This window comes from Filicampus tigris, chromosome 3 (assembly GCF_054856515.1).
Source record: "Filicampus tigris isolate MCC_2025a chromosome 3, RoL_Ftig_1.0, whole genome shotgun sequence".
Taxonomy (NCBI): domain Eukaryota; kingdom Metazoa; phylum Chordata; class Actinopteri; order Syngnathiformes; family Syngnathidae; genus Filicampus; species Filicampus tigris.
In genome coordinates, this window is record NC_141219.1 from 6,835,136 (window position 1) to 6,857,528 (window position 22,393).

At 40.1% G+C, this 22,393-nt stretch overlaps 1 long non-coding RNA gene across 1 annotated transcript; it reads right to left on the bottom strand.

Moving 5' to 3' along the window:
- Positions 1-326: 326 nt before the first annotated feature.
- Positions 327-12,191, bottom strand: LOC147149707 (uncharacterized). Its single transcript, XR_015086047.1, has 3 exons — positions 11,631-12,191; positions 552-625; positions 327-416 (listed from the first exon to the last, which is right to left on the bottom strand). It is a non-coding gene; the product is annotated as an uncharacterized LOC147149707 (long non-coding RNA).
- Positions 12,192-22,393: the final 10,202 nt, after the last annotated feature.

Below are 22,393 nucleotides of genomic sequence, written 5' to 3' on the forward strand. Positions count from 1 at the left end.
CATTCCATTTCACATTGCACTAATAATTCTCACACTAGTCAACACAGACGGTGCCTGGAAGTTACTGAATAGCTAATGTAGCTATTTTCGCGACCGGCGTAAATCTGTGCGAAGGCGAGTAAGACCAGGTTTTGGTAATTTTGCAGACAAACGCAAGCCTGCATATCGAAATGTTTGCAGCCCTCAATCACAATTTATTCATTTATGTATTTATTTATTATTTGAGTATGAAAGGGCTTCACAAGGCCCACAGTTTACAGAGATCGTCGACATCCCCTGACCTAAACCCCCGAACCAAGCAAGAAAAAACGTGCAAAATTGCAAGGCTGGTAATGAGTTTTATCTTCAATTATATTCATTCTCCAGATTTGGGTAATAAGCATCTAGTGAGTCAGGCAGGGGCTTCTCGCCGTAATCTGCAATAAAAAAAAGAACATAGTAGAAATTTCTGCTTAATGGCAAACACAAAGGATCGTTTTAAGGAGGAATACCAAATGATAAGGGATCATCTCTGGGTGACCTTTTTGCAACCTTTTTTGGGACTGGCTTACCATCTGTGTATCTAACATACGGCTGAAGGTTGCTGGAGTAATGGAACTCAATTTTTTCCATACGGTTGTCAGTTCTGGGGGGGAAAAAAATATAACAATAGTTGGAAAACATTCTGTTGATTTGACCAAACAAAATCCGACTCTCACAACTTGGCAACAACTAACCGACTGGTACACTGTCTGGGACATATTTTATTTATTTATGTATTTAATTATTTTTTTAAATGTAGTTGTCTTTGTTCCCGAGATGTATTGCATGATAATGAGAGATGTTTCTTAATATTGCAGCTTCCACAAAACAACAGCCAACTAAAACTCACGCAGAAATTCATGTTGCCGTTTCCATTCAAATTCCATTAGATTGGTCATGGCCAGAAACGGCAACGCAACAACCTATTAAAAATAGTCTAACAAAGTGCCTTCACGTTTTAACAATGACGTAAGGAATTATATATTACCTTTTCAATACAGGAATTGACATACTTTGACTGACCAGAAGTGTGAGGATTAGGAGATGTAACATTATTGTACAGTATGCTTAAATGGAGTATGGTGCTCCAAATACACAAACTTGCAAACGTTTGGACTTGGCACAGTACCAACCACAGACTATCAACACATCATACAGCTGTGATGCCAGCAATAGTTGTGATGTCAAATGATGAAACATCACAACAACCTTTCATCAAAGTTGCTACAAGTCAACGTAGATAATTAGCTAAATGCTTTACGTGTAATGCTTCAATTACCAGTCTGTAGAAGCTCTTAGAAATATATATTTTTAATACTAAAATCCTGTAATATGCGTATTGATAATTAATTATCATTTCATGTTTAAGAAGAAAATGTCACATAATTATTTCTTGGTTAAAATGTCAAAATATTATGTACTTGCATTCCTGAACAAAAAAACTAGCTATAGTGGTTGAATATCATGTTTGTTTATATTCTGACCAAGTTGGCCAGCTCAATTTGAGGGTGAAAAGCTGAATTCAATTTAAAATTCCTCATTCCTGATGGCTGCCTTTTGCTTTTACTAGTGCCATTGATTCTAAAGTAACAGTACTCTTACTTGAGTACAATTATTGACTACTTTAACCACCTCTCGCGATGTGATATGACTCCCTCTTGCGACTGACTTCAAATCAGTCCTTACAACATTCAGAAGCTTCAAAACTGCATTGCTAGATTTGACACAATAATATTTCTGGCATTAAAAAAAAAAAAAGGAGTGAAAATTTAGTCTGAATCGCAGACGGGTGACCGTTTAAAAGTAGAGGCGGACCCTGTCGAAAGTATACTGTAATATCTGTTCTTTGTGCATGTGAGGGCGGGGCCTTTGAGTAGCGGGTGACGTCATAGAGAGGGGGAGCCAGGTTGGGGGACGTTGGGCTCGCAGTCAGTCTGAGTGTGCATCGGCACACATCACCGGAATAAAAGGCGAACGACGGAAGGGTACCCACGCTGCAGACGGATGACGAATAACGGACGCTCAATTTGTAGTAAAATGCCCAGCTCTGAAAATGACATCAATTTCAGAACTGCACCATGAATTTACTCATTTGTCTATATACTTCTAGTTTGGGTCAATCCAATTCAACCCTTGACCCTAATGCATACTGAACCTGTCGGCTTGAGAACAATGATTTATTATTCATAGTCTGACTCCATCTGGTGCACTGGCTCCCCCTTCATCACTGCACCAACTAGCCTATCTTCTAAAGTGAAAGGAAAGGCCAGAATATCATCAATAGACAAAGTAATGGACTTGGTGTCTGTCAAAAGCAATGGTGAGACAATTCCCTGTAGTATTCGTGGTATTATGTGGATTTTTGTATAGAAACCAAACTACACTTTGAAAGAACTTTCATGTCCAATAAGTTAAGTTACGATAGGTCCGATTTCTAGGTGAGTCCAGAAGCTTGTGGAAAGAGCTGAAGCCTATATAGAAATTTACATCATACATACCACTAAAATAATTCGTATACCATTCAAATATCTATTATCTTGTAACTTTTTATGTAAGTAAATGTGTTTTTTAACAATATAAATTAGACTAGTTAGACTAGATTAGTTAACCACACCACCCTGTGAAGAGTGTGACTGTTCAATAAAATGTTGTTCTCCTTTAAAACCACATGGGGGCGGCAGGGTTTAATCAACCATTCCAAAAAGTACCGTACTGCATCTGTACTCGCACCATAAATTATTCACAGCACAGTAGTTGTTTTTAACCACCCCGCAGTAACATGAAAGCTCCAACTATTAAACTGAGAGGTTGTTTTAAACACAAAATACAACCTTTAAATACTTTACTGTATGGGTTTTTGAAACATTTAAAAAGGATTTGATGCTACTTTCTCATGTAGCGTCAAGTTGTTCAGTATCGTGTGGTATTCCACACTTTTAGTGTGGTTTAGACTTTTTACATGCATTTCACAGTACATCGGCTCCTATTCTCTTAAAGACCTAAAATATGTGCGAAAAGAAATGCCATAGGCAGCCAGAAAGTGTCCAACTCATACTTTGCGCCACGGCTTTAAAATGATTTGCCGTTTGTCCTCTGAAACGCTGACATTACACTCTCACTCCCTTAACATTGAATGTGCTGACCTCATCTCGCTCTTCTGTTTAATTCGAGATGACGTCCATGTTGGAACCCAGCTACGAAAATATGGAGGTGAACTGAAATCACCCACACACACACACTGGTAAGTAAACGTCACGGTGACCATAAAATCGATGTGTGAACGCACCTGCACGCATGTGTGGCAAAGCTACTCATTCATGTGTACCTCCAGTTTCCCTTTCCCCCTGCAAAAACTGCCATCTTAAAAACAAACCAGGAATATAGGTCATGATGGGGTCAGGAAATGTGCCACAGGTTAAGTTGTTGGATAGAATTGCTGTGAGACTTTTAGAATGTTCCCTATAATCCAAGGTGATCTGAATGAACAGCCAAATATTGACAGTAATTCAATACTCAATTCAACTCAAGTAATTTACTAGAGTATCCCTGCCAACATTGCCTTTGAAGGTTTCTGACTCCAGCACTGTTAGCTAATGCTAACACTGTTAGCTAACATTCATCTGTTCATCCAACGCAACTCAATCAAGCTCTGCTTTGATTTCGGCTGTAAGACTGTTTCAGTCAGTGTAGTCGGGCCGTGGCTTGGAAGATACATATTTTCTGCCAGCGTTTCGGTCTAATCGTGGACGGAGATACTCTGTGTGCGGATGATTATTACATAAATTAGACGCACTGTTATGTCACAGTAACAGCAACAACGGGTCACTCACAGACACACTTTCGCATTTTTTTTTTCACTTTATTTCAAACATATAAGAAAAATAATGAATAAAAATAAAATAAGAAAAAAAAAAAGTGTCATTTAAGTGCATACAAAAAGGCATACATACATTACATGTTCGAAAAGAAGTAAGAAAAAGTACATGTATACTTTTATATTCCTACCCCTTTTATCTCCATTCCATCAACAAGATATTACAATACTTTCCAATTTTCCGCTAATTCTATAACAATGAAATAGTATTATATATAATGGAAACTACAGGCAATACACTTCCATATCCACTACTGATTACCATATCAATAAATGCTGTTAAGTGTAGTTCACTATTCGATTATACTGGATTCTGTTAATACGGATTGGTACACCTATTATTAGAAATATGGGTAAATGGGTTTACATAATGGCACAATATATATATATCTCAAACAAAAACATTTGTTTGTTTGATATCACCATTTTAATGGTGGGCGGGCCCTTCTGATATCCAACTATTTGTCCAAAACAGCAGAACTGATTAGACCCATAAGTCATTTTATACAGGCGTCCGTCAGTGGATTTTGAGGTCCGTTGGTACCCGATTAGTGACAGTTGAAAACCCACCTCCATCAGTACAGTACGTAGTCCGTCGTTTTTTTTGTTGGGTTTTTTTTTCCCCCCATCATTTGTCAATTGTCAGTGACAGACTGACAGACCTTCCATCAGTACTGACGGAATACGTCCACCTCTGGTAATCGTCATTGACATCACTAAAGTCGGGATCGCTGGCTTTTCTAGAAATTGTCTGGCCTTCTGTTGTAACCTCCGATCTTGCGTGGCAGCCTTACTTCATGACTAGCTTGCTGAGACTTGTGTCTGTCAGACCCAGATCAAGTTCTTCCATCAAAGGCTTGGGGGAATCTCAGGTAAACAGGAGTATTGTATGCAACCAGAGAGTCTCGTTCATACATGCTGTCGTGTATTCCCTTGCTTTTGTAGCTGTACTCCTCTGTGATTAGTTACTATTTTCACATCATCTTCTCTGCTTTATGTTACAGGTGGGAAGTCCCTCCGTGCTGTAATACTCTTCATCTTTTGGGTCCATGTGCGACATTGTTAGGAAAACCTGTCTCCCTTATATGTAGGATAATATCTGGAGGCCGTATTATCTTGTTAATCACTTCTTGGACATCTCTACTTAGTCCCACTTCAACCTGTGAAAACATCACAAACTGGCCTTTCTATGAAAGAGAATGAAGGAATGAGCATCTTACGTGCAGTTTCTGTCATGTCTTGTATGTTTCCTTTAGTCACCAGGATATGCAAGCACAATGAGTTCCGAGAGGCATTTTAACCAATAAGCGTTATCTTAACTTACTTTTCTTTCACCAAGGCCATCCACGGGGTATGCCTACACCACTCATCCGAAAATGACACGTTGAATACGGCCACACTCGGCTGTAGAGTCGGCCTCCTCGCTGGAGCTCTGGCGCGCTGGATTTTTCAATGTCCAACTTTGAACACAACCGGGGTTGTCGTGAAGCTCGCCATCATCCGAAAATGGCACTGCGACACTGACAGCTTCTTGATTTGGCTTCAAGCGGTCGTGGCTACTGTTAACCGTGGTTGTTTTTTTGTTTTTTTTACCCACTGACGGACAAATGGACAATTCAGTCCGTCACGAAAAATGACGGACTGATGAATGACCGATGGTTACCCTTTCTGCTCACAGATGACGAATGACGGACCAGCAACATTTAGTAAAACGCCCACCTCAAAAATGGAGTGGTTCAAATCCCGTCACCTTTAGTTCTCTCTCTTGTTCCACTTTATTTTATCGTTCTTGTCCCTCTCCATATCCCCTCCGCGATGAAGCTCCTTGTGGTTAGAAAAATGTGACTAAAGACAAAATTCTAAGCTTGTTAAAAATCACAGCTAAAACACTAATAGTGCAGCGAATGTATTGGCAGTTCAGCACGAGTACAAGCCTGTTCACTTCCTCATTTAGTAATTAGCCACTTGTTACTTGACTCTCGCAATGATCTTATTGACAGTAGATTCCACTTCACACAGTGTAATGCCCCCCACCACCACCTCCGTTTCATACCACTGCATAAGGTGTGAAATTGGAACGCCGTACTCCAAAGTAACACTTTGACCTCCCTTCAGGTCCCATTACCCCATAATAATATTGTAATATGACTGTGTGAATGGCTCTTTGCAGTGTGACGGTGAGGAATATGGAATGAGAGAGGACTTTAGCAAATAGAACTACTCAAGAGGAGATTGTCACAGGACAATTTACAGAAAAGAAGAAGCAAAGACAGAGCAAAATCAGGTAACACTGAAGGGCATCTGGCACATCCTTTTACAGGCACATTCTTGTCTGACACCCGCACACAAAGCATCATTGTGTTGAGCTTGATCTTAGTTATATCACAGGCTTCACGGTATCATACTCACACACGCGTGCATAGGTGAACACGCACACACATTTGGCCTTGAGCCACAACTTCCATTGTGTAGCATTATAGGCCGACAGTCTTAACAGCACCTGCTAATGATTCTACGCTGTACAAATATGAGGTATGAACTTCAAAAGGAGGCAGATCTGTGACATATTGTTGCTTTAAGATTATGGGACCGGCGGTTAAATGGGACAAATGATGTGACAAAACCACTCAGTTGAAGACATGTCAATGAAAAAGTTGGGAATAATGGCAACAAAAGTCTTTGTCTTTGTCTGCGGGACAGCAGACCTTAGCTAGCTAAGAAGAGTAGAACATTTCTCAGAAAATGAATGTCATCATTTTCACAATACATTTAGATTTTTTTTTTTTTTTAATCTGCTGTGTACAGTAACGCTCACCGAAGGTTGTAATCGTCAGAACTTCGCTAGTCGGGAAGACGAGAACATTCAAAAATCTGTAGGACCCGTGTAAAAGTTGCAGTTGCAGTAACTTACTTAAATTGACAGAACTGGACAAATTGAAACAGAGGTAGTTTCGCCTTCAAAAGCTTTCAGGCTATTACTTGAGGCACACATTCACAATCTAATCATACAAATAAAGTACAATTCCATATACATTGGAAAACACAATGGGGTGCTGTTGTGTATGAGCAGTGCAGTACTTCATTACCTCCATAACTAAACACAGAATTAATGAAACATTTAAAATGTATTCCACTCTTACAGGACCGGTCACAATTAAGTATTATTATAACTATATATTATATCTTTTTTAGTTACAATTTTGATCATGTGGGATTTGAATTTCATCAGGTTCCGTAGGTGTATCATATTGTCGCTGTCATGTGGAAAAACACTTATGTCCATTTTCAAAAATGTTCTTATTTTTACGTGAATGTTGTTTCTGCGCCACAGACATCGCATTAATGTGAAAATTAAAACATTTTCCAAAATTGGACATAAGTGTTTTTCACAGGAGAGCGACAATCTATCACATTAAGTGGCTGGTGAGTCCTTTAATCAAGACAAGTCTGATAAGGAAATACGACTCAAGGAATCGCAAAGTATTGAATTAGTTGAATCCTTAATTGTGGGTGTTGCGGGTACACTTCTAGTTCTAGTTCAAATTTAGTGGGTAAGTTTTAAGTATAAAAACAGATACGGACAGAGCGGGGGTGTGGTTTGTAGGCTTCATCACAAAAAGTGGGAAAACCATTTTCATGAGTTAAATGTCCCTAGGGAAGAAGTGTGTGTCCACCAACCGGGACAAGAAGGTAAATTCCCCAAATTCTCCATGTGAATGGCGCGAGGTAATTCATCTCCAGCAGGGATTTGGCCTGTCATCTGACATATGAGTGACATGCAGTGTGCATGTGTGTTCATAAAGAAGGCGTTTGATCGCTCCCCACCTCAGGCCTGCTCCATCAAGCCCTCTTCTTCTTTTGATGTTTTCTTTCTTTTTAACCATTTTTGGTCTATTTTCTCCTATCACTGCCACGTGCTGTGCTGTCCAAAATGGGATATTTTCTTTCAGCAGTATCGTACGAGGGTGATTGTCATGTCTCTTGTTTTCAGTTGTGTTTTTCTGTTTCAGTGCTTGGTGGGCGGTGCCTTGGAGACACACGTGTCGCTGGCCACATTTGGGAGCCTTTCTGGGGCAGTTTCGGCAGTTTATTGATGTCAAGACTATTCCGTTGCTGACCTCCGTGTGCTCAGTATTGTTTGACTCGTCTCTCTATCTTCCGTGTGTTCTCCTTGCTAACGATTTCTTTTCCAGTGCACTTACTGTTTTCTGTTTCCCGTGCCTCCTGATAATAGTAAGTACATTTGAGTTTTTTTCTTTGTGTATTTTTGGCTTCCATTTTAGTGAGTTCACAAGGCACCGTCCATTTCTTTTAGTTTCTGTTGTCGTGCACTTTTGTTTAATAACATCAAACTTTTTTCGTGTCTTTTTCGGTAGTACATTTATTCTATAGTTTATTATATAGCGCTATTGTGTGCATCCTTAGTTTGTATCCAAGTTACTCATGCTCCTTCATTTATAAACGTGTTTTTTTTTGTTCATTTAGCCTTTAAATCGGACTCGGGCTCCAGTTTCACGGCATAGCCCCTTTGTGACAGTAATGAAGAGAAAGGTTTCTTGTGGATTGCCAGATGCATGAATCTTTCCAATGTGATGAGTCTGTAATTTTGCAAATGCATTGCAAAAAAAAAAAAAAAAAATGTTGGACAATTTCACATCTTTTATGATTTTATCGGTTTAAACGCCTATAATCATGGTGGTTTTGCAATTCTGCTCTTATAATTACACAGCAATTATGTTAATACTAGAACACGCAATTATGAGGCATGATTGTTTTTTTCCCAATAAAACCTCAATCAACTGAGACGTACGTGTATACGTGTGTTTTCAGGACAGGAGGAAAGTGTGCCACATTAACAACAACGACTCTTATGTAAAGTGCCGCACAGTATTTATAGTGCCAGCCGAGCTTCTGAGGGCCCGTATATGTAGGGAACGTTTGCAAACCACCACACACAAACACACGTATGGGTGTTTTTCTGAATTCCTATTGAATCTTATGTTTCTACTCAATTAAATTAAATAAATAATCCCATCATGGCTAAAGGTCCTGTAAAGCAACCGGTACCCAACTACGTCACTGGGATCAAGTTCAAGAGTGAGGGAAAGGCTGGCCCCTGCTTTAGCCATGCCCTTCAAAAGGAAGAAGAGAAATGGTGAAAAAGTGAAAATGCTATATCTATTCTATCATTTGTTGTAGCGAGCATGAACCTCAAATCAATATTGTACCTGTTTTCGTCAGCATTTAGAACAAAACAAAACCATCGATTTCATGGAAAAGTATTGATAGCGTTTTTGAAGGTGTTCCACTTGTGCCAAACCGCCGTAAAATAAATGTATCTATAAAGTTGGAACACAGTGCCAATCACGAACTTAGCGTCGTAGTATGAATACAGTAAAATATGTTTGGAAAACACGAGGCCAAAAGAAATCCAATGAAAAAGAGTAACAACAAAACCATTAACAGTCATAATTGCCACCATCATAAAGCATGATGATACCCAGTAATTACAAAAAAAAAAAAAATCCATAATAAAATTACGATGTCCGTCACTAAACCTGATGCATTTCATGCAAACCTGTCTGGGGTTGAAATGTTGAATTTTTGTGAGTCATACTATTTTTATGAGTGCTCTAACATGTTGTTTCCCAAGCTTTGTTGTTGTTGAGCCAAGGCAAACATTGCAACGGCACACTAGTTGGGAATCACTGATGCGCTAATAATGTCTTAGTTTTAACATTTACAAATACAATAGGACTACATGTCAAACATTTTCTCTGCGAAACACAACCCAATCCGTACAAGCGAAGAACACTACTCCCATCTATTAATTGTTCATCTTGTCCATATTATGTTTGCAACCAAGTGTGATAGTATTGCAGGCAGACACTATAAATCATGTGGGAGTTTGACCAGCGAATGACTCTAAACAGCTAAAGTCAGTAAAGCTTGTATTCACAGAGCTCCCACAGCAGCTTCACACGCATACTGTATACACTACATTAGCACTAAGGCATCTGCTTCTGTATACATTACACACAACATGTACGGAAAGAGTGACATGATTCGGGGAGGCAGTGTTTAGTCTCGCTTTTGGAAGGCTTTGATCCTTGACCTGCTCCAGTTGGTATGTTATCTAATAAGTAATTGAACCCTTCCAAACGCTTTGGGCCTTCACTACACATGGACATCCATCCTGCAGGTAAGTGTAGTATCCAGTGGCGGGCGGTGAGTTCTGGACCCGGGCCTTCATTGGGTATTTAGGGACCTACCCCACCTCTCGCATACATATCCGAAATAGGTCCACAAATGAAAGAGACCAATGTGTGGCGCGAAAGAAGTGCATTTCACGTATATGAGGATGTTGCTAAAGCAAAAAACAAAGTTACCTTTATGTTCCAATACATCACCTCATACTTCAATTTTTATCAATATAAAAAACCTTAAATAAATAAATCACACCGTACTCACCACAAATGCTCATGTAGAGGCTCCTGCCTGTCTGTATATGCTAAGGCCTGGTTCACACGGCAAGATTTTAAAATTGTCGGACGACTTCCAAACTCCGAGAGACCCCAGACGTTACGAGAGAAAAATTCACGCATATAACAGTTTTGAACGTACGATGTCGCAAGATCAACACATCACAGACGGACCGATTCATTCACGGATATTGTCATGTCAGATGGAAAATCTGCAAAACCCCTCAAGATTAAACGAGATTTTGGGGTAAACAAACATGTCAGATTAAGAGGCAGCAGCGATCTCAGACCGTGTCTTTACAGTGGCGCTAGTCTGTGAATTATTTTTAGTGGAAAAAAGTGGCACAAAAAGAAAAGACGTTGGGCTCTGTTGCGCCATGACTGTTTTGATTTGGGATTCCCACTGTGCTTCCTTGCCACCCCGTCATCTCGCTTTGTGATTGGTTGCACGTCACTGTCAACCGACTGCGTGCTCGTTTGTCCTTGGAGCACACCACAAATGGTGCAAAGTCGGGCCACAACAATCCAACATGTTGAATATCACCAATTTGAGGTCGGACGTCCTTCCGAGCGTCTGAGATCAATCTGAGCACACCACACACGGCAGGATTACCTACTGATATTATTTTTGGAGCCATTATGAGTGTCGGCCTCGAACTAGGATGGTCGGGAGGGGAGATTCGGGGGTAAAATCGTGCCGATTTTCGTGCCGTGTGAACCGGGCTTAACTGCTCCACTTGTAGCGCCTCTCTAGCATGTGTAACTATAATGAGAGGTGGCTAACCTAAGTTCTTTACTTCCATAAAGAATATGCCAATTTTTAACAAAGTCCCTATGATTATAGAATGTGCATTTATTTAAGATTTATCAAAACGTAGTGAATTGCAATTGAATTATACAACCATTGATAATATGTGCCATTTACTTCTCAAGTATGACACTAAAGCTATTACTCTACGAGGACACTAATATCGTTGATAAAATTATTGTATTTCAAAATTATCAATAGTACATATAACACAAATTTTCATGTAGGCAATAAACGCACTTATATAAAAACATAGAACATTTCATTATAAAAAATAGAAAATGTATATGTATATAAAATATTGAATAAATTGTTCTCTCAAGTTGTTTTGTTTCACAAATAAATAAACTGATCCAATATTTACCCCAAAATGTCCACATACACAATATTAGTGTAATGGCACAATCAATTTTCCCTACAGCCGGCAACCACTAAAGTCACATACCCCAGTGTCACGTAAAGTTGCTGGACAGATGGATGCTTGTGTACGTAGTAGCCTAAAACAAAATGGCTCCTTCACCCGACGGCAAAAATAAACGTGGGTACCTTTCAATTAAGCAGGTTCACTCCTGTCGTCCAAACGGCAGGAACGAGGAAAGCAAGAGATGAGATTCCACGTCCAACACACGATGTCAGTCAAGTCCTCCCAGTCCACAACGCTGTGCGGCTGCGGCCAGGTCCTTGTCGTCCTCGGCAACGTATTACTCCACGCAGGCCTCACTTGTTGCGTTAGCTTGTCGCTAGCGGCGTAGCTAAGTCATTGCTCACTGATTAGCCTCTGTGTTAGCGGCTAATTCCACGAACGGAATCTTCTGTTGAGTAGTCCACTCAAACTGACCAACTCCATCAACGTTTGCCAACGTTTTCCAAAGTGTCCTGGTTGAACACTTTCGCCAACAGTGATATAAGTCCACTTTCTGTACACTTCTACACATTACTCCACTCATCGGCCGTCGTAGTCTCTCTTTCTCTTTTCTCGATCTCCTCCTCCTTCGCAACCTCCGTCCCAAACTCACTTCCTGTCCTCTGACCAGGGATATGATTCGCTCATTTACATAATAAAATAAATAAAATAATTTACAATACAAACTATATATATATATTTTAGTTTTTTTCATGTGCCATTATTAAACAAAATACATTTCAACAGAAAATATTATACAACAACGTATTTGCTATTTCCATACAACCTTCCAATATTGAGAAACTTCATAACCTTATTGCTAGTCAACATATTTTAACGTTAAACACAATTCTTATTTATTAAACTCTGAATTTATGAATCTGCATTCACTTGAAACTATTAAGTAATTCTTAACTTGGTTACACACTATAACTACTGTGAAAGTGCCGAAGTCTGATTGGACAAAAAAAAAGAATAAATACTGTAACCCCCAAATGACTAGAAGCCGAGACAGGCAATGAAATGAAGACAAAATACTTTTGGAAATAATTATTACCACTTCATTTAAGTTGTAAATGTAGGTCTGTGTTTCTGATAGTGTTTGTGCCTGCAGAGAATGCTTTGAAGGCTCTGACGGCACGCCACTGATAGTATCACATCAGAGAGTTTGACGGCCGAAGACTTGGATGTTGCAACATGCTCTTTTCATGTGCAAGAATAAGATCAATCGGCTGTCAAATACTGTACGTCAATACGCAATTTGAGTTTTCAACATTAACACTAAATCAGGAGCAAATCAGCCCATTTTGAGCTGCAGCCAGTTTGCTATAGATAAAAAGCTTCCTAATTAGAGTGTGTGTGCTGTGGGTGCACATTTCTGCAAAACACACGTGGAAATTACTATGTAGAAATGTGTAATTTTGTGGGTTTTATATTTTTACTGCCCACAGTCTTATTTATTTCACATACAGGTGCTCTGTCAGTGGTTAACAGTATTAATCAATAAAGGTTATATATTGTCACACTTGTAGTCCCAAATGTAGAAAGCAGTTCCAGAATTACATAAATTAATAAGACTAAAATAAAAACTACACGTACGTTTTTCAACAGAAACCATAACCGCACTGAGTATATTTTTCCTTCCAGCTAGTTAGTGCCTGATATCTTCAGTGTACTTCAGACCGGTAACACGCTTACTCTAAGAGATGGTGGCCTGCCAGTGTTGCCAAGACAACATCCTCCACATTTTCCAAAAAGATTTTAGTGGAAAGCTATTCTGACCACAGTGAAGACTTCCTAATCATAAATATATGATCTGTACTTTCGGAATTCTTCAATGTGAAATGAGTTAAATCTGTCTGTAAACTGTATTACTTTATATAATCCCATTGGTTCATGATCATAAACAATACAATCATAAATTGCAACATCAATCACAACTGCTTTCGTGTCCGGTGGGATTACCGTCACAAGTTCATCAGAATGGGTCTGGTCGTCCCAAATGATTTTGTTCAATGATGATGTGCTGAATCAAACGAATAAAAAAAAAAGAACAGCTAACTGTCAACCAAACATTTTGATAAAAAGCAACTCAAGCGACGGATGAGAACAGTTGATGTTGCCTAAGAAGAACTGTATGCAGACTGTCATTTTATATTTTTACTGTAATTTGCTGTCAAGGATGACACCTAACTTAAGGGGACACTTGGACAACTTTAAGATCTTTTTTTGGAAGAGGTCAGAAGGGAAAAGTAATTTGTGAAGTAACATTCTGGTGAATTGCAGTTAATTCCAAACATACGTACGCAAAAAATGTAAACTTTTCTTTGTTGTTATATGTAATCATGAGTTAAAGCAGAGGTCAACCCAAACATATTTTTAAAAATAATATGTTCTATGGTCGTTTTCTGAGCCCTAAGGGTGTGTGATGTCATTTTCAGTCAGACAGAAGTGACAAAATGGCCGCCCCCTGAGATGGTTAAAAACGGGTGGATTTTGCTGCTTAACTCATATTTCCTATTAATCATCATGCCTATATTAATCATAATCTTGAAAACGTCTCCTTTAATGTGTGTTATTGGCAAAAGGTAAAAAAAAAAAATTAACTGGAATTTCCCTCAAGATGTTAAGATGACGTTACTTACTAACCACTTAATTTAAACAATTTAGTGAAAATATAAATGTTGTAATACATGCATAAAATACTTCAATAGTTGTTTTAAGGTGACAAAATACCAAAACTGTTTTGGCCTTGTCCCTTTGGCTACTTGTCACACTTTTTTTTTTTCGCCTTTAGCGTTTCACTGACTGCAAGTTGTGGATGGCTAGCTTTGTCCGGGAAAGCAACACTTGGTAAGCAGACTCACGCTGCTGGATGTTCAAACACTCAGACTCACATAAAGCCCCCTAACACAAAGACGTTGGAAAGACAGCTTTTCTTCCTTCTGCACCAATAGGACCAAAGATAACTATTCTATCTATCACACTAAATCCACACAAAAAGTCCAGAAAGTATTGGTTTTAAACTGGAATTAACTAAGGACCTCTTTTTTTTTAAAAATAACACCAATCTTATTAGATTGTTGATTGATTGTTGAGGTCAGCCAGTGCAGTGTTTTTGCTTTACCTAAATCCTCACTCAGTAACCATGCATCTGAGATCAGTTCAGTTTTTTTATGAGCTGCCCTCCACAGGAGCTCTGCCTTCACTTTGTCCAGCGAGAGCGCAGAGGACTTATTTTGCACACACACGCACAGTCTCTGAGGTGCTCACACTCTGTTATTTGTTTGTGTCAAAGACAAATATGGGGCTGCCTGTCTAAAACCGTGTGTAAACTTGACTGTTGACATTATGTTAGAAGCCCATTTGAGACATCTCCTCTGAGTCACTGCTGGCTCACTTGGCCACCACCTTATGTCCATTCCAAGATTTTATTCCAAATGAGAGGGGTGGTTTATGTCTTTTGATAATCCGATCGGCGCGCATGACAACACTTATTCCGAAATTTCGGCACAACCCATCTTTACCGTGCATGTCTGTGACGTCAGTATACATGTTTCTGTTATTCCCGGAAGCGAGTAGAAGCCAAGTGTGTGAAAGACATGGCGGGTGTAAAAGTGAACTGGATCCATTTAGGAAGTGTTAACTCAACGTAAAAGCACAAAACGGGAAAAATATGCGAAATAACGCTAACGTTTCAAATAAAAATGGACGGAGCGATGTTTTGTTGACATGTGAGTCACTACGGATTCTTCTTCTTACAACTATTTCCGGTATATTTGGTCAATCTGTGCATGTCAAAAGACGTTGTTCCATTCAAAAGTGTGATGCATGAACACGCCCAGTCCTAATAGGATCAATAATTTTGGTGTCCATGAAAACAGTGCATCTGATCATAATTTTAATCCGAACTCTGATCGGATTAAAGACATTTTGTCCATGTAAACAAAGCCACTGCATTCTACTCTCCTGTGTAATGACATATTGTTCTTTACTTGGACCATTGTACAGCAAAAGAGTTAAATTAAGCCCCCTTACTGCTATCTTGATAATATATCAAAATGTGAATTCATTCTTAGATTGCCTGAAAAAAAAACAACACTATTGATGATATTTTCATTGTAAACTGAATGTATATGGCTGCTGTGTATCGTAATAAAAAATACAATATCACTTTCACACTTATGGTTAAATGTTGTCAATGTACCTTCTAGTAATTTTTGTAAGATACTTTTGTTTTCTCACATTTGCTTTTGAATGTTATTAACTGTTCTGTCTTTGCTTGTGTGAAGCGCATCGAGTTTCCTTGTGTATGAAATGCGCTATATAAGTAAAACTCCCTTGCCTAGTTTCAGTCTTGCCAAATACTGACTACTCTAGGCTACTTCACAAACACATCAGATATGTGCAAGAGTCAAACGCATTACACGTTTCAAAGAAGTCGGCGGTGACAGTGGTGAGGCAGTCAATAACAAATACTGATTTAGACTGTCACAAACATCCAAAACGAATCAAGAAGAACACAACATTTCTGCCGGGTGTGGACTCGGAATGTTAGCGCTCAAAACAATGCTAGCAATAAAACAAACAACATGCTTCCCTTGTCAGTAGTGCCTTGCTCTGAGCTGGAAACTTAATGAAAGGGACGCAATTTTAAATAGACTTACACCAGTGGCCTTCATAGCATTATCAATGAAGTGTATACTCTTCATTCACTTTGAGCAGAAGCAATGGGGATACAATTCGAACGATTCATAAACATGGACAATAAAAATTAAAAAAAGTGCATCGATAACAGTGTTTTCAGTGAAAAAAAATAACAGAAGTTGTCAGTAACAGCGGCAACATAAGATGGTGTCTTTGGCTTCAGCCGCTAGGGGCTTTTTAATAGTCCATTTATGTAAACAGTAAGTCCCTGTTCTTATAACACTGCACGTTCATTGACACAAATAATTACTTTTTAGCGATGCACTAAAGATATGAAGAAAGAAAATGGCTTTTACAAGGGAACCATGATGTTTTGCTATTCATACAATTTTTGGGGAGAAAAGTGCTCACTTTTTTTTCAAATTTCAATTCTGATCTGAGAAATGCACCAAAGCAACTGAGAAAAACTGTAACATTTAGCAACCAAGAGAAAAAAGCCTCAAAGATTGTCAAATCTATTGAGCATTATCGTACGATAACAATCGCTTCTCATCCCTCCCTGTAAACAACAAACCTCCACGTATGATTTACCACACCAATCGGGCTTGAAATAGCAAACGTCTTGCAGACGTCAAAAGAATATTTGGATGAAATGATGACGTATGGCTTTGCGTATACGTATGCCTTAATGATGCTAGTCATTATGTGCAAATGGCACCATCCGCCGTATATGTGCGAAGGTGGCCCCCCGAGCGCTATTTGTCCCTAATAGCTTATTCCCACATTGCGGTCCTTCCCATAATGCATGTCGCCTTTAGTCCCTGTCGCACTCATCTGTCTGCAGCCGTCCAGTTCTTCATTGTGATGTTGCAGCAGATGGAAGCCCTTTCAGGGCCATCAGCTGGGGCTTTATCCCCCACTCATCCCGGCCCAAGAAGACATTAGTCATGCCTCTCGGCAACACGAACACAAGAGGGCTAATTGGAAACAGATCACACACACTGGCACTTGTGATGAAATTTACACGCACAATCACACACATGCAGGCTGGCGAACCCGCATGCAGGCCATTCCACATACGCACACAAACACAATATCGCGCACTTAATTAATCAGACCCTCGCACAATGTCTTGCAAACACTTGCTCTCTGTCTTTCAGAGGCCCCTCCATACCCCAAAGGAATTACCTCAGGGTGAAGCGAAGGGGGTCAGTTTATTGTTTTTTATCAAGAGCATGGGAAATGATTGACTCAACAGACGGGTAATGACAGTGAGGGAGAAAGACCAAAAAGGTCTTTTGCTCATGGTAAAAACATTGTGTGAAGTTGGTCTTGCATGAATGTATTATGTCTAAGAGCAGAGTACACACAACGGGTTTACGATTGGATTTGAATTCTTATCAAAAGCGGAGTACTTACTCTTTGTGTCAAATTTAAAGTCACAAAATCAGAGGGCTTCATTTCTCAACGAGTGCTTTGAGTGCTAGAAAGTAGGTATGAACAAAAAAAAAAAAAAAATCCATATTCATCAAACATGCTGACACCTGTCATAAACACACCAGTTAAGTAATGAGTATTGCCAAATCCAAGCTATTCTAATCTGCCATGCTCACGTACGTTCAGCCTCATTTGCGTTTAGACACGCCACCAAATTGACCAATTTTGCATTTTCAACATGTGGGTGCTTTCAGGTGTTCGATGTAAACACAGAGATATCATACAAGGCTCACTTGAAATGCGCATGGTCAGAAAGTACTGTAAAACCGAATAGGAAAGAGGCATTTGACTTGCAGTATAAATCCAGCCTAAGGAAGAAAAGGATAATTGGTACACCACCAATTATTTGACATAAATATGCCACCGACTCCATATTAGTCATTCAGTGCATGAATGAGAAATATGACACCTTAGGTCTGTCAAGGTGACGTCCACACAGTCTGCCTCCACATTGCGTGCGCCTCCCCCTCTTTTGCTGTCAGAAGGGAAAGACATGGAACTGCGAAGTAAGTTTGTGCCAATTAAGTGATGTCCTGGAGCACACCCGACTAACGGCAATTTGTGTACACTGACATGTGCGGCTTGGTAGGGGCAGAAGCATTGGTGGAGGCGGGTGAAGCTACCCAATCTGCGGATGAGACGAGTCAGCAGCAGAGTTGAGGCGGTGTTGATGGACAGCGGCTGATTAGGGGAAGGCCGGGGCAGTTTGAGTTTGCTCAGTTGCCCCAAGGCTTTGTCAAGGTAGAACAAGCCCCCCCACAACGCACCCCGACCATTACTTATTTATTCATTCTTGCCGGGTGATGTGTTGACAGCTCGGGGCTCCACATAGCAGCGATGAACAGGATATTGTTGTTGAGAGCTGTTACAGAAATGAAATGCTCCACGGTTGACTGCTCCAACCCTTCATGCTGAAGATTGGCCAACAAATGACATTTGTAACGGTAGAGGTGGAGGTCCTGGAAGTTGACACGCTAGTCAATACTGACAGTTCAACTGGAGAGTTTATGGCCACATGGCTTGCCAGAAAAGTGAGCTCAATCTACTGTAGATACTTTGACTTCATTTTGTCCAAATGTGATGATTCTAAAGATTGTGAAATACGCCATATAAGAACGGTAAAAGAGGAAGAAAACATTGTCATGGTCTGTCTTTGTTGATTTAAGTTTTTGACCTTTGCTTCATGGTTGATTTAGTTTTTTTACCTTTGTTTCATGATTTTCATGTTCTTGTTGGGTTATTGTGTCCACCTGTGCTTGTCATCCCAGGTCCTAGTGTTGGCCAATCAGCTCCCTCCAACCCTATGTGTCTTGTCCAGGTGTTCCTAGTTGTCTCGTCAACGTGTCTGTATTTAGTTCCCTGCTTTCTTTCAGTCCTTATGGGTTCTTTGTTGATTGTTAGTAGTCATGTCAATGTTGCTAGTGCTAGTGCTAGTGCTAGTGCTAGTGCTAGTGCTAGTGCTAGTGCTAGTGCTAGTGCTAGTGCTAGTGCTAGTGTTTGTTTAGCTTCTTTTAATGCTCATTGTTTTGTTATTTAGTATTATCCCAGTACTTTTTTTTTGCCTTTTTGTTCTTTAAATTAAATATTTTTGATTGGACTCCTGCCTCCCTGCGTTTGCCTCCTACATCAAAACCATGACAAACATTAATGAACACGGAGTTGGGCATTACGCCTATGTGAAGGACCGGTCCGTCTATCCGCTTAGGACAGACGCTCATTTTGTAGATAAACAAAAGACGGGAAACAAGCAGGGTTGCTTCCATTGATTATATATAAAAAATGTTTGTCTTTCCTCTGCAGAAGGTGGCACTATGCACCAAAGAGCTGTAATCAGCCAATGAGCCCCCCTCCCCAACTTATTGTTCTCTAACAGTTCAACAACAAAACTCACAACAGGTCTTTTATCCATGGATCAACCCATATATTTCCAAGAAAATCCGCTTCTATTTCTGTGACTCTTCTTGTCGTGATATTTCTGTTGCAACCCTACCCGCGGGTGACATACTATGTGACACTCTTAAGCTCAGTGGCCACTTCCGTCCGAGAATATCCAATCGTTTGCTGTCCTCTTGCTCTCACAATGTCATAATGTGAACCAGAATCTTGCTGCTCGGCTCCCGGTTAGAGAACACCACGTTTTAAATTTTAAATTACATTCATCTGTTAAGATTATGCCGGTTTAGGTTCATTGAAAAATTCAGTAGGCAAACATATGCCGGAAAATAGAAATTACAATCTAAACTTTGTGACGGAGGGTATCAGTACATTGGCATGTTTTAACATAGTACTGAACCACTCATATAATACTGACTACGCTGCTTGTGCTGTAATGTTACCACGGCAACAAACACAAAGACACATCAAGGCTTGTTCTTGCCCTTGCACACATGCCAATACCCTCGGCCTAAGTGCCTCACACTCTACACGCACACATAGGTGCACAGAGGGGGATGAGTGACAGAGCGCTGCTGACTTTGCCCACACTTGGAGCGCCTCCAAATGCGGCTGCTAGAGTTGCTGAAGCCTCGAAGCCGAGCAACACAGTAGAGGACGGGCAACTGGACTGTCACCTCTCATTCCTCCACCCCAGCCCAAGTCGCGGCTCATCACACTATTTACACAGTTGAGGTAGGTACATACCAACCTATAGAGTAAAACTGCACTTGACGCAAGGATTGTGTTAATGCTGCCATACTGGCCCCTAAAACAAATAGTCACAGTGTGTGAGAGGAAGTGCCAACCCTCCACTAAATTGTGCCGTGTACCTACTGAGCCCCCATTAAAATTCCTGCTATATGCAATGCCTTCTTTTGTCGAAATGGTATAACAGAGGAAGGAGAGACTCGTTATTTACCCCATTATAAAGACACAAAGCTGCGTTAAATTAGGAAGGGCTAAACGTTTCGGACATGTTTTAGTCTTGGACGGGAAGCGAGCGTAGTTTGACAGAAACGCATTTAGGTGATTTATATGGACATGGTTCATAGGTTCCACATGTACTATTGAAAGCAAACCGCTCTAATGAACAGTATCTTATAAGTGCTTTCCATTTTACATGGCCTGAATTTCCCTTTAGGGATTAATAAATTGTTATTGTTTCTTACCTCCATGTCGAACAGTAAAAACTTCACAATCCCTCACACTCAGCAAAAAATGCTTCTCATAGAGGCGATAGAACAACGTTATAAAAGTACTTCATTTGTCCTCCACTCTTGTTTACCGGTGTCATGAAGTTTGCTGTGAACTTTTGAGTCTGACTTTGCTCTTTCCTCCTTGTTCTTTGCTGTGTTGCTCTTTGTCAGCATGTCGGAATAATGAGGGCAAGAGAGATGCCGAGTTTGGTCCATAGCAGGGACAGCCTGCTCAGTGGCTCAATGAATATTCAATCCAGCATATGGTGCTGTGCATTAAGATCTGCATGCACTTCGAGGCGCTAATTAAGATGCTTGGTCGGGGGAAAAAGTGGCTGTGGTTCATGTCAAAGACTGTCTTGAGCTTAGTTAGTAGATTTTCTTGTTCCGCCTTGACGGCAGGGTATATTTAAATGTGGAGCAACTTAAAGGATAAAAAAACGGCAAACTTGTATTTGGGGCGAGAGTTAGAATGTCATCATGTCACATAAATGTTTTGGGCGGCTGATTTGAGAGTACTTTTTCAACGTTACTTTAAAAGTCTGCTTCCACCTTTCCACACATTCGGCCAGTCATGAGAGCTACCGTATTTAAACGGTTCTTTATATTGAACAATGTGGGGGTGTGGGGTTAATCGCCAATGGACACAATGACTATTAGAAAATGTTTAGTTGTTTGTTTACATTCCAACTTCATCTGAAGCAGGCAACCCAAGCATGCTGTACTATTCAGTATCTCGGCACTATCAAAATGGTCAGTGGGGACTTCAACTTTTTGGTCGAAGGTCTTGCTGCAGAAGTGTATGTCACAAACCTGTTTTATGCTTTTCAGGAAGTATATTTTCATTAAACTAACCCAAAATCGTATCATCATAATTGCTCTCCTTGTTGTTGCACCCGATAATTTCATTATTCAATACAAGATGTGCTGTAAAGATACATACTTCAATAATCGGTGTATGAAATTGCTTTCAAAGGAAGGGGAGGCTTAGGGGACCAAGTCGGGGTTAAAAAACTCGCCACGCGGCTAAGTGTCAGATTTAGGATTATCACTCATATGCAGTATTGAAAATCCCTTTCTGCCAGAGCAGCAAATCTACCTGCTGTTATTATGTGCTCCCCGACAATTATTCAAATGGCAGTGTTATCCAAAAATCCAATTCCTAAAGTTCAGCTGGAGAATCATTGTGATGCAAATACTTTTTAGGATTTACCAAGAGAGGCTTGCAGAAATCTTGCCAGACAGCGTTTACTGCTTACTGAAAAACAGAACGACCTGAAGGTTGAGGACTAAATGTTTGACTGCAGTGGGAGGCACGATTCAAACATTATTTGGCTTCCCATCAGGCTACATCCTCAATATCAGATGATATCCCTTTGTCTTTGAGTCAAACCTCTGTAATATTTTATTTCCCCCTCATTCCCCCTTTGCTTTGCATATTCTTCCTTCCCGACAGTTTGCTTCCCCTCGAAAGCGCAGCTTGACACAATCGAGATGGCTTCTCCCAGAGGGATGTGAATTGTCGGCATT